Source organism: Pongo pygmaeus, chromosome X, assembly GCF_028885625.2.
Source record: "Pongo pygmaeus isolate AG05252 chromosome X, NHGRI_mPonPyg2-v2.0_pri, whole genome shotgun sequence".
In the NCBI taxonomy this organism is placed as follows: Eukaryota; Metazoa; Chordata; class Mammalia; order Primates; family Hominidae; genus Pongo; species Pongo pygmaeus.
Window position 1 is genome coordinate 104,242,444 of NC_072396.2, and position 13,955 is coordinate 104,256,398.

A 13,955-nucleotide genomic window follows, 5' to 3' on the forward strand; every position below is an offset into this window, starting at 1 on the left:
ACTGGAATTAATGGGAAAATGCCCACTTAACAGTCCTATAGTTGACCAATGGCTGTTCTTAGCAAAGAAACAAGGTTACTCAAGTTATGATTTATCACTTCTGTGCAGCCTGGATTCCTAGGAATTCTCTTGGGAGTTTCAAGGGGCCTGTACATCATCAGCCAATTAGAAAGTGATAGCCAATTAAAGAGAGTTCAATCAATAACTTTGCTTTAAATCTGACCACAGAACCAGTGTCTGTTCCTTTCTTTGGAAATAGGAATGATTGAACTCCCTTTTCCCACAGGACAAGCATGAGGAATCATTGCAAATCACTCTGCTCTTACATTCTACATCAATAGTTGCAATAATAATGACTGTGTTGGTTTATAGCATGAATATTGAACCTAGTGTTTTTCCAAGGAGGCTCTCACAAACCACTAAATCATTTCCCTACCTCGCACTCACTTAATTTAGAAGTTTTTGTTCTGGGCATTTGAATGGCTAGAGCATTTTAACAATTAATTACCCTAACCTCACAGTGCTGCCTCCCACTCTTACAGAAGACTCTCTTCTCTCAGGGATCAGGATACATGTTTTTCTACCTTTACGACTATCTTCTATTTGCCCCTAGACCACGTATCCACATTCTTCAAGGTCTTTGGTACCACACTCTCTGTCAGTCACTGTACCTTAACTCCAGTCATTGGCCTGTATGTCTTAGCCATGCTATAAGCCCAACCATATAGCCCACAGTTCCTTGAACTCTTTTACTCCAAGGACTTCCTCCTCCATTTCATTTTAGAAACCTACTCCCAGGGCCACACTCTGGACTTCATCTCTGACCAGAACTGCTCCACTTCAGAAATCTTAAATACCAATTGACCTTTCCTTGAGGACTAACTCTTGTTTATTAATCTCACTCCATGATTCTTACTTCACATGTTCCTCATCTTCTTTGAGTTCCACAATCCTATGACCCTTCTGTTTTGGTCAGTATATTGGTCCATTTCTGGCTTCACTTTCTTCCTTCCCCAGCCTCAAGTTTACAATCCAATCTGTAAGCATTCTTTTGCCAATACCTTCAAATATACTGCCTTCTTAGGCGATTCTACCAAGACTATCTTGTAAATCTCTAGCCTTTATTCAATCCAACCACCTACTTTCTCTATTCCTACACTGAGGCATCTGACCATGACTAGATTTAAAAATCATACAAATGTGTTGGTGTTCTGAAAAATGATTGTCTCCAAACTAAGGCATTAGTTAATTACTCCATAGGTGCCCAAAAATTCTTCTAAATATCTTTGGTCCAGAATTCCACTTATTAAAAAAGGAGACAATGGTTATCGTCTCTACATTTTCACCTCCTATTTCACCCTTCAGTCTGATACAATCTTACTTCTGCCCCTAGAAACAGCTTTAGCTTATTTTACTCATTATTCTTTTTTTTTCTTTTTGTCTTTGAGATGGAGTCTCGCTCTGTTGCCCAGGCTGGAGTGCAGTGGCAGTATCTCAGCTCACTGCAACCTCTGTCTCCCCAGTTCAAGTGATTCTCCCACCTCAGCCTCCCAAGTAGCTGAGACTACAGGTTCATGTCACCATGTCCAGCTAATTTTTTATTTTCAGTATAGACGGGTTTTTGCCATGTTGGCCAGGCTGGTCTTGAACTCCTGGCCTCAAGTGATCTGCCCACCTCAGACTCCCAAAGTGCTGGGATTATAGGTGTGAGCCACCATGCCAGGCCTACTCATCATCCTTGAGGGCAAGAATGAAGGTTTCTGTCTCTCAGAGATAAAGCATGATAATATCAAAAATAGCATAATGTCAGTGTGCATCACTGGCATTTTACTGAATAAGGAATGGAGACCAAAAGAAGAGAGGTGACTTTTCCAGAATGTGTGATGATTCCATGTGTTTAGGTATATATGTCAATGTTTGACAACAGATTAATGTAAAGGTGGTAAAATAAGGTGAATGAAACATTAAAAAGAGTCTTATACTTCATAGTTTGTGCTCTCAACACCTGTGAGAGTGACCAGAGCCAGATTTAAAGAATGCAAGCATGGCACGGATACTGAGTCCTAATGAATCTGTGTGGGTCTTACCCAGTTGAAAATTTATTTTGCTTCACTCATCCATGTGACCAGGATCCAAATAATCCACTCCACTTTCAGGCTTCCCTTAATCCTTTTATTACTATAAAATTATTCCACTCCATCCACTCATTGACCAAGAATCACGGAAGAGTATCCCGGAATAGCTTACACTTTCAGCAGGTGTCAAGAGCACAAACTATGAAGTATAAGGTTCTTTTCAATGTTTCATTCTCCTTATTTTACCATCTTTACATTAATCTGTTGTCAAGCATTGATACGTATGCTTAAGCACATGGAATGTTCACACACTCCGGTAAAGTCACCTCTCCTCTTTTGGTCTCCATTCCTTACTCAGTAAAATGCCAGTGATTCACACTGACATTATGCCATGCCAGCCTGGAGCACCCTAAAGTTATAACTGCACCCTTTCCTTTATGTAAATGACACAAACCCCCATAGTCAGAGAATCATGCCTGGGAATGAGATGGCATAAATTTCCTCTCTAAATCTATGCCAAATGAGCTTCTCACTGCATCTTAGAGGTACCAAAAGGCTTTTTCTTTGCAAAGCCATGTCAGAACATTCTCTTTTGCTCTTGGATAATTTTTCATTTAGCATTCCATTGCTTTAGCTCAGCACACCATTCATTTAAGGGTCAACGGGCACAGGTACACTTTTCTTTAGGCAAGGTAAATTAAGTCTATAAGCTCTTGAACCAATGAATTTTCACAGTAGGTTGCTCCAGAGTCATTTAGCTCGAGATTCTGTGTAATTGTGATACATTGAGACAATTCTCTACTGAACACTGGGGTTCAGTACAAAGTGCATTTAGTTGCAGGTGCTAATGTGAGACTTGAAGGACTGGACCGAGCCTCAGTGAAATTTCTCCCCAGGAAAGTGCTTCTCTAAAACTCTGAGTCATCCAAAGTTAGAAGAGTTTCAAAGGAAGCTCAGAGGGCGAAAAGTAAAAAATAACAGAGTTAATTAGGAGGGCTATTACCACAGGAAGCTTTGGGCAGGCAGAAACCCCAGTTAAACAGACTCCCAGACATAAATCACCATCGCTTACCAGCTACATAGGCAAATTGGCAGGCTTTACAAAAGACATGGTTGGGTTCCCAAGTCACACCACTTGAGAGTCAGAAATGGTGTAAAATGAGGAAGCACGGTAGCAGCTGAGATAGCCAAACTGTGAAAGCAATGGTCCCCTGGAGATTCAGCTATGCAGAGCAGGAGGCAAGCAGCAGTTAAATCATTCTTCAGTGGGGGTTTGTGCCTCACGATTTAACAGACTTAGAATTGTACATATTTTTATAGATTTTCAACTAAGCCATTGGATTATGTTCTTCCTAATTTGGTATTTCAAGTGTTAGTTTCTCCTCTGGAAATTCCTCTGCCCTGTGACTGTCTACAGGGGACATGACCAGAGGAGCCAGCTGGAGGCAGATAGGCCAGCTGTAAACTCAGGTTTAGGATTCCAGGCACAGCCCTCTAGGAGATTACTTTCTGATTCATTTACAGCTTTCCCTAGACTAATTCCTCTTGGGAAACCTAGGGCTACCTCCTGCCCTTATGCACTGCTACCTCCTGCCCTTATGCACTGTGTTGTAACTCCTAAAAGACAGCTCCTTTGAGCAGGTCTGCACTTGCTTTTGTGTCACTAATGGAGGATTGGATTTCCTCATGTCCTAAGAGTCTTTTGGGAGGAGAGATGTCTGGGCCTCCCTCCTTCCCCCTTGAAAGTCCTTCCTTCTTTATCCAGGTTTCCTACACAGACTGTTTTTCTCACTATCCTTTTCTAATATCCTCAATGAAACCTTCTCCAACTACCTCAGCTCACACAGAATTCTTCCCCTGCTAAACAGCTATGGCACTTAGGGAAGCAATGTGGCACAGTGAGAATAAAAGCAAACTTTGGAGTTAAACAAGCCTGAACTTGAATGCCAGTTCCAGCAATTCCTACCCATGTAACTTTGGAAAAGTTGTTTCATCTCACTAAAGCTCAGCTCTCTTATATGTAAAGTGAACATAACCACAGTCCCTACTTCATAAGGATTTATGAAGACTAAATGAAAATCACAGCAACCATCACTTATATCGACAATGTGTTAAACTCTTTTGTAAGTACAATGCATATATTAATTCATTTATTGCTTTTTTATTGTACTTTAAGTTCTAGGGTGCATGTGCAGAACGTGCAGGTTTGTTACATACTTATGCACGTGCCACAGTGGTTTGCTGCACTCATCAACCCGTCATGTACATTAGGTATTTCTCCTAATGTTATCCCTCCCCTAGCCTCCCACCTCCCAACAGGCCCCAGTGTGTGATGTTCCCCTCCCTGCGCCCATGTGTTCTCACTGTTCAGCTCCCACTTATGAGTGAGAACATGTGGTGTTTGGTTTTCTTTTCTTGTGTTAGTTTGCTGAGAATGATGGTTTCCAGCTTCATCCATGTCCCTGCAAAGGACATGAACTCATCCTTTTTATGGCTGCATAGTATTCCATGGTATATATGTGCCACATGTTCTTTATCCAGTCTATCATTGATGGGCTTTTGGGTTGGTTCCAAGTTATTGCTATTGTAAATAGTGCTGCAATAAACATAGGTGTGCATGTGTCTTTATAGTAGAATGATTTATAACCCTTTGGCTATATACTCAGTAATGGGATTGCTGGGTCAAATGGTATTTCTGGTTCTAGATCATTGAGGAATCGCCACACTGTCTTTCACGATGATTGAACTAATTTACACTCCCACCAACAGTGTAAAAGCATTCCTATTTCTCCACACCCTCTCCAGCATCTGTTGTTTCCTGACTTTTTAATGATCACCATTCTAACTGGCATGAGATGGTATCCCATTGTGGTTTTGATTTGCATTTCTCTAATGACCAGTGATGAGCTTTTTTTCATATGCTTGTTGGCTGCATACATATCTTCTTTTGAGAAGTGTCTGTTCATATCCTTCGCCCATATTTTGATGGGGTTGTTTGTGCTTTTTTTTTTTGTAAATTTGTTTAAGTTCTTTGTAGATTCTGGATATTAGCCCTTTGTCAGATGAATAGATTGCAAAAATTTTCTCCCATTCTATAGGTTGCCTGTTCACCATGATCATAGTTGCTTTTGCTGTGCAGAAGGTCTTTAGTTTAATTAGATTCCATTTGTCAATTTTGACTTTTGTTGCCATTGCTTTTGGTGATTTAGTCATCAAGTCTTTGCCTATGCCTATGTCCTGAATGGTATTGCCTAGGTTTTCTTCTAGGGTTTTTATGTTTTTAGGTCTTACGTTTAAGTCTTTAATCCATCTTAATTTTTGTATAAGGTGTAAGGAAGAGGACCAGTTTCAGTTTTCTACATATAGCTAGCCAGTTTTCCCAACACCATTTATTATATAGGGAATCCTTTCCCCATTGCTTGTTTTTGTCAGGTTTGTCAAAGATCGGATGCTTGTAGATGTGTGGTGTGATTTCTGAGGCCTCTGTTCTGTTCCATTAGTCTATATATCTGTTTTGGTACCAGTACCATGCTGTTTTGGTTACTGTAGCCTTGTGTAGGTTGAAGTCAGGTAGTGTGATGCCTCCAGCTTTGTTCTTTTTGCTTAGAATTGTCTTGGCCATGCGGGCTCTTTTTTGGTTCCATATGAAATTTAAAGTAGTTTTTTTCTAATTCTGTGAAGAAAGTCAATGGTAACTTGATGGGAATAGTATTCAGTCTATAAATTACTTTGGGCAGTATGGCCATCTTCACGAAATTGACTCTTCCTATCCATGGGCATGGAATGTTTTTCCATTTGAATGTGTCCTCTCTTATTTCCTTGAGCAGTGGTTTGTAGTTCTCCTTGAAGAGGTCCTTCACATCCCTTGTAAGTTGGATTCCTAGGTATTTTATTTTCTTTCTAGCAATTGTGAATGGGAGTTCACTCATGATTTGGCTCTCTGCTTGTCTCTTATTTGTGTATAGGAATGCCTGTGATTTTTGCACATTGATTCTGTATCCTGAGACTTCGCTGAAGTTGCTCATCAGCTTAAGGAGATTTTGGGCTGAGATGATGGGATTTTCTAAATATACAATCATGTCATCTGCAAACAGAGACAATTTGACTTCCTCTCTTCCTATTTGAATACCTTTATTTCGTTCTCTTGCCTGATTGCCCTGGCCAGAACTTCCAATACTATTTTGAATAGGAGTGATGAGAGAAGGCGTCCTTGTCTTGTGCGGGTTTTCAAAGGGAATGCTTCCAGTTTTTGTCCATTTAGTATGATATTGGCTGTGGTTTTGTAATAAATAGCTCTTATTATTTTGAGATATGTTCCATAAATAGCTGGTTTATTGAGAGCTTTTAGCATGAAGAGGTGTTGAATTTGTTGAAGGCCTTTTCTGCATCTATTGAGATAATCATGTTGTTTTTGTCATTGGTTCTGTTTGCATGAAGGATTACGTTTATTGATTTGCGTATGTTGAAACAGCCTTGCATCCTAGAGATGAAGCTGACTTGATCATGTTCAATAAGCTTTTTGATGTGCTGCTGGATTCAGTTTGCCAGTATTTTATTGAGGATTTTAGCATCAACATTCATCAGAGATATTGGCCTGAAATTTTGTTGTTGTTGTTGTGTCTCCACCAGGTTTTGGTATCAAGATAATGCTGGCCTCATAAAATGAGTTAGGGAGGAGTCTCTATTTTTCTATTGTTTGGAATAGTTTCAGGAGGACTGGTACCAGCTTCCTTTTTTAGCTCTGGTAGAATTTGGCTGTGAATCCGTCTGGTCCTGGGCTTTTTTTGGTTGGTAGGCTATTAATTACTGCCTCAATATCTGAACTTGTTACGGTCTATTCAGGGATTTGACTCCTTCTTCATTCGGTGTTCAAAGGGTGTATGTGTCCAGGAATTGATCCATTTCTTCTAGGTTTTCTAGTTTATTTGTATAGAGGTGTTTATAGTATTCTCTGTTGGTAGTTTGTATTTCTGTGGGATCAGTGGTGATATCCCCTTTATCATTTTTATTGCATCTATTTGATTCTTCTCTCTTTTCTTCTTTATTAATCTTGCTAGTGGTCTATCTATTTTGTTGATCTTTTCAAAAAACCACCTCCTGGAGCCACTGATTTTTTGAAGGGTTTTTCATTTCTCTATCTCCTTCAGTTCTGCTCTGATCTTAGTTATTTCTTGTCTTCTGCTTGCTTTTGAATTTATTTGCTCTTGCTTCTCTAGTTCTTTTAATTGTGATGTTAGGTTGTCAATTTTAGATCTTTCCTGCTTTCTCTGTGAGCATTAAGTGCTATAAATTTCCCTCTAAACATTGCTTTAGCTATGTCCCAGACATTCTGGTACTCTGTGTCTTTGTTCTCATTGGTTTCAAAGAACTGATTTATTTCTGCTTTAATTTTGTTATTTACCCAGTAGTCATTCAGGATCAGGTTGTTCAGTTTCCATGTAGTTGTGCAGTTTTGAGTGAGTTTCTTAATCCTGAGTTCTACTTTGATTGCACTGTGGTCTGAGACTGTTATAATTTCTGTTTTTATATTTGCTGAGGAGTGTTTTACTTCCAATTATGTGGTCAATTTTAGAAAAAGTGTGATGTGGTGCTGAGAAGAATGTGCATTCTGTCGATTTGGTATGGAGAGTTCTGTAGATGTCTAATAGGTCCACTTGGTCCAGAGCTGAGTTCAAATCCTGAATATCCTTGTTAATTTTCTGTCTTGTTGATCTGTCTAATATTGACAGTGGGGTGTTAAAGTCTCCCACTGTTATTGTGTGGGAGTCTAAGTCTCTTTGTAGGTCTCTAAGGACTTGCTTTATGAATTTGGCTGCTCCTGTATTGGGTGCATATATATTTAGGATAGTCAGCTCTTCTTGTTGCATTGATCCCCTTACCATTATGTAATGCCCTTGTCTCTTTTGATCTTTGTTGGTTTAAAGTCTGTTTTATCAGAGACTAGGATTGCAACCCCTGCTTTTTTTGCTTTCTATTTGCTTGGTAAATACTCCTCCATCTTTTTGTTTTGAGCCTATGTGTGTCTTTGAATGTGAGATGGGTCTCCTAAATACAGCACACCAATGGGTCTTGATTCTTTATCCAATTTACCAGTCTGTGTCTTTTAATTGGGGCATTTAGCCCATTTACATTTAGGTTAATATTGTTATGTGTGAATTTGATCCTGTCATTATGATGTTAGCTGGTTATTTTGCCTGTTAGTTGATGTAGTTTCTTCATAGTGTCGATGGTCTTTCCAATTTGGTACGTATTTGCAGTGGCTGTTACTGGTTGTTCCTTTCCACATTTAGTGCTTCCTTCAGGAGCTCTTGTAAGGCAGGCCTGGTGGTGACAAAATCTCTCAGCATTTGCTTGTCTGTAAAAGATTTTATTTCTCCTTCACTTATGAAGCTTAGTTTGGCTGGATATCAAATTCTGGGTTGAAAATTATTTTCTTATTGGCCTCCACTGTATTCTGGCTTGTAGGGTTTCTGCAGAGAGATCCGCTGTTAGTCTGATAGGCTTCCCTTTGTGGGTAAGCTGTCCTTCCTCTCTGGCTGCCCTTAACATTTTTTCCTACATTTCAACCTTGATGACTCTGATGATTATGTGTCTTGGGGTTGCTCTTCTTGAGGAGTATCTTTGTAGTGTTCTCTGTATTTCCTGAATTTGAATGTTGGCCTGTCTTGCTAGGTTGGGGAAGTTCTCCTGGAAAATATCATGAACAGTGCTTTTCAACTTGGTTCCATTCTCCCTGTCACTTTCAGGTACACCAATCAAATGCAGGTTTGGCCTTTCCACATAGTCCCATATTTCTTGGAGGCTTTCTTCATTCCTTTTGTCTTTTTTCTCTGATCTTGTCTTCACGCTTTATTTCATTAAGTTGATCTTCAATCTCTGATATCCTTTCTTCCACTTGATCAATTCAGTTAATGATACTTGTGTATGCTTCACAAAGTTCTCGTGCTGTGTTTTTCAGCTCCATCAGGTCATTTATGTTCTTCTCTAAACTGGCTATTCCAGTTATCAATTCATCTAACCTTTTTTCAAGGTTCTTAGCTTCCTTGCATTGGGTTAGAACATGCTCCTTTAGCTCAGAGGAGTTTGTTATTACCCACCTTCTGAAGCCTACTTCTGTCAACTTGTCAAACTCATTCTCTGTCCAGTTTTGTTCCCTTGTTGGTGAGAAGTCGTGATCCTTTGGAGGAGAAGAGTTGTTCTGGTTTTTGGAATTTTCAGCCTTTTTGCTCTGGTTTCTCCCCATCTTTGTGGATTTATCTACCTTTGGTCTTTGATGTTGGTGACCTTCGGATGGGGTTTCTGGGTACACATCCTTTTTTTGATGTTGATGTTATTCCTTTCTGTTTGTGAGTTTTCCTTCTAATAGGCCTCTCTGCTGCAGTTCTGCTGGAGTTTGCTGGAGGTCCACTCCAGACCCTGTTTGCCTGGGTATCACCAGCGGAGGCTGCAGAACAGCAAAGATTGCTGCCTTTTCCTTCCTCTGGAAGCTTCATCCCAGAAGGGCACCCACCAGATCCCAGCTGGAGCTCTCCGGTATGAGGTGTCTGTCGATCCCTGCTGGGAGATGTCTCCCAGTCAGGAGGCATGGGGTTCAGGGACCCACTTGAGGAGGCAGTCTGACCCTTAGCAAAGCTTGAGTGCTGTGCTGGGAGATCTGCTGCTCTCTTCAGAGCCATCAGGCAGGCACCTTTAAGTCTGTTAAAGCTGTGCCCACCGCTTCCCCTTCCCCCAAGTACTCTGACCCAAGGAGATGGTGGTTTTATCTATAAGTCCCTGACTGGGGCTGCTGCTTTTTCAGAGATGCTCTGCTCAGAGAGGAGGAATCTAGAGAGGCAGTCTGGCTACAGCGGCTTTGCTGAGCTGCGGAGGGCTCCTCCCAGTTGGAACTTCCCCATGGCTTTGTTTACCCTGTGAGGGGAAAACCGCCTACTCAAGCTTCAGTAACAGCAGACACCCGTCCCCGCACCAAACTCGAGTGTCCCAGGTCAACTTCAGATTGCTTTGCTGGCAGCAAAAATTTCAAGCCAGTGGATCTTAGCTTGCTGGGCTCCATCAGGGTGGGATCCTCTGAGCTAGAACACTTGGCTCCCTGGCTTCACTTGGCTCCCTGGCTTCAGGCCCCTTTCCAGGGGTGTGAATGGTTCTGTCACACTGGCATTCCAGGAGCCACTGGGGTATGAAAAAAAAAAAAAAAACCTCCTGCAGCTAGCTCAGTGTCTGCCCCAAATGGCCGCCCAGTTTTGTGCTTGAAACCCAGGGCCCTGGTGGCGTAGGCACCTGAGGGAATTTCCTGGTCTGTGGATTGTGATGACCATGGAAAAAGTCTAGTATCTGGGCTGGAGTGCACCATTTCTCACAGCACAGTCCCTCATGGCTTCCCTTGGCTAGGAGAGGGAGTTCCCCCCAACCGCTTGTGCTTCCCAGGTGAGAGATCGTCCCACCCTGCTTCAGCTCACCCTCTGTGTGCTGCTCCCATTGTCTAACCAGTCTCAATGAAATGAGCTGGGTACCTCAGTTGGGAATGCAGAAATCACCCACCTTCTGCATTGATCTCGCTGGGAGCTGCAGATCAGAGCTGTTCCTATTTAGCCATCTTTCCAGCCTCCCTAATTCATTTATTTTGGAGGCACAGAGAGATTAAGTAACTTCCCTGGGTCACACAGCTGGTGGGTAGAGAGAGGGGTTGAACCTAGGGAGTCTAGTAACCACAGCTTATGACCTCTAACCTCCTTTAACCTCTACATTATAATGATATATAATGATATGCTATATATGTGAAGGATTTAACAAGGAGCCCTGCAAATAATGGATGATCAAGAGGGATAAAGAAGCCCCCTACCTGTTTGTCCACAGGAAACCATGGTATATACTATAGAAAGAATACAGACTTTGGAGTAGGAGGCAAAATTCCAGATCTGTTACTACCTGTGTTACTAAAACAAAGTCACTCTTCCTCTCTGAACTCCAGCTCACTCATCTGCAAAATGGGGCTGATCATAGCACCAACTTCATATGATTGCTGTGAGGAACTAATGGCCTCTGTAGATGCTCAGCAAATGCCTGTTTACTTCCTCATTGTTTGCATCCATCATTTGACACCTATGCTGCCTCATATTGCTGCTTCTCTCTTGGTTTGTGGGTCCTATCTCTCCGGGTCTATGATAAGCCCTTAAGGACTAAGAACATACTCTAAGCCTTTTGATAACCCTTTAGCATAATGCTATGCCCATTAAAAGTCCTCATTAATTGAATTCTTAGCCTCCACTGGGCATGTACTCAGGCAGGCACTATGCTATGTTCTCAAATGCATTATCTCCTTCAAGTCTCACAACTATTATCTGTGTTTGTTGATGAATTTTATGTTTTCAGGCATAAAATCTCCGCTGAGAAAAGAGACATGTCCTTTTCTTTCAGATTAATTTCAATGGGTGAGGATAATTTCAGAGTCTTCCAAACTCCTTTGTTGGCTGGTAGAAATAAAACTTCTTTTGCCCTCCCCTCTAGATACCCTTGACTTGCTGACATTTTCTAAACAACCGTCAGTGTTTGTGCAGGTGGGAGCCAGGTTCTTTTTCTGGGGCTCGGCTATATGAATCACCTTGAGATTCTTTTCACTGGACCTTTACCCTCAGCTCTTTTTCTCCCTCTTTTGTTTTATTCATCATATGCAAACCTCGGAGGACACGCAAGGCAAGGCTGTCTGACAATACTAATTCTTAGCATATGTGGGACCAAAAAGAAAAAATTGCAAATTGTGTGTAAAGAAATTAACCCTGGAGCATTATTTGAATGGACTGAGGAGTCATAATGCAGACATGTTGAACCATGTATATGTGCTTATTATTTTCATGATTGTGGCTTCATAATTGCTTCTGATGAAAAGCAAGGAAATGAAAATTCAACATTGAAACATAAATAACCAACAAACCCTGACTGTGAAGGAAATGCACTGTATTAAAGGATTTACTTTCCCAGACAAAGGGGTGAAAATAAGTGGGTTTGCTGCTATTGAATTCAAAGAAATTGAACTCGGCTTCTCTCTGTAGTTCAAGTTTCCAGCAAATAATTTACAGTGTAAATGTAACAGGGGTTTTTGCTGAACAAATGGTTGTGTATTGTGAGTAGGATATAAATTAAGGATACTATTTTTCTTCTAAACCTACAAGTAACTTCCCATCATGTTTCCCTCTGTACCACAGTTCTCTTTCCATGTGTGGAATGTGTTGCTTTGAAACCAAATTGTGGAAACCAGCATCTATTCAAGTGGTGTGCGATCACAATGGGCCGAGGAGTGCAGTAATGCAACGTGGTGCTTTAATTGAGTTCAGGCTAATACCACAACTTAGGAATATCAATTTCTATTACTTACATTAAGGCTAAGCTATTGAATGTAGCAGTTATAGGTAGGAGGCGTTGGAAGCCACACATTGAGCAAGAGCTGCTTAAAGAGTCACCTGCAGTTGCTGTTTTTATCCCCTTGGCTCTGGATTGAGATGCTAAGTACCCATTACCAGAACATGTCAACTCAATAATCTAATTGTACCACTTCTAATTACTGAAACAGTCACCATTATTGGGTACCTGTGATCCACCAAGCTCTTCATTAGACATTTTGCTTATCTTGCTGCATTTAATCCTTACAACAACCATGCAAAATAGACATTATGATCTTAATTTTGTAGATTTGGCAACTGACCGTCAGAAAGGTTAAGTAACTTACCCAAGCTCACACAGCTTCTAAGTTATACAGCAAAGATTGGACCAGATCTGTTTGAATGCAAAGCCTGTGCCCTTGCTAGTGTGACATGCTGCCTTGGCTCTATTGGGGCAGAGAAAGGGAATAATCACTTTCAGCAGTACCCCTGACCTACTGACTGAAAGAAGGTTCCACGTCATCTCAAGAACTCCTTCTGCTGGGATTTGGTGGTAAAAAGACAGCTTTATGGTTGCAATATGGGTTTTAACATCAGATAAACCTGGAAATTCTCCAGTTCTACCACTTGCTAGTTGTGGGATCTTAAATAACATACTTATCTCTGGGACTTGGTTTACTCACCTGAAAAATGAAGATAATAATACTATGGCATATCCCACAGAAATTGCAATACAGATTAAGTGACGTCATGCATGTAAACTATCTGACATAGTACCTGGCATATACTAAGTGCTCAGTAAATCTTAGCTATCATTATTAGTATATTATATAATATCTTCATGTATAAAGTAAAGGATTTCTCTCTCTCTCTTCAACTTGAAGCTATGCCTGTCTTAGCACTCTAGCACAAATGCAACTGCGGCTGGTATTTACCCCCTAGCACTCCTGGAAGCTATGTTTCACCTATAAAGCACGGCAGTTGTAATATGGCCTCAGACCCTCAAAGATCTTCGAATGTGCCACATCAGGGGAAAATCCTTAGAGAAACAAGGGTCTCAGATTTTTAAACTGAACATAAGATTTTTCTCCCAAAATAACCAAATTCACTGAATCAGCCCTTCAATTCACCTACCTTAGGCATCCACCCAAATTTCAGAATTCTTTCTTGTAGCCATGCTCCCTGAGAACCTCTTCATTGGGTCATAATCCAAACAGATATTTAAGTCTCCTCCACAATACTCTTCTAGGTTGCTGTTACAAAGAGCTGCTCCTTTTCAAACACATTGCCAAGAATCAAATTCTTAGGTTAACTTACTTCATTCTGTATAAAAACCTGGGTTCCTAGCCCTGATACTGAAATATTTAGTATGCATGTACAGCACAGTCATACCTATCATTTAATTTTAATTGACATGGGATTATTTTTGCTATAAAGCAATTGTACAGTTTTTATTTCAACAAGGTAAGCAGAATCAGTGCTTATAAAGAATGAGCTTCATCCCCAG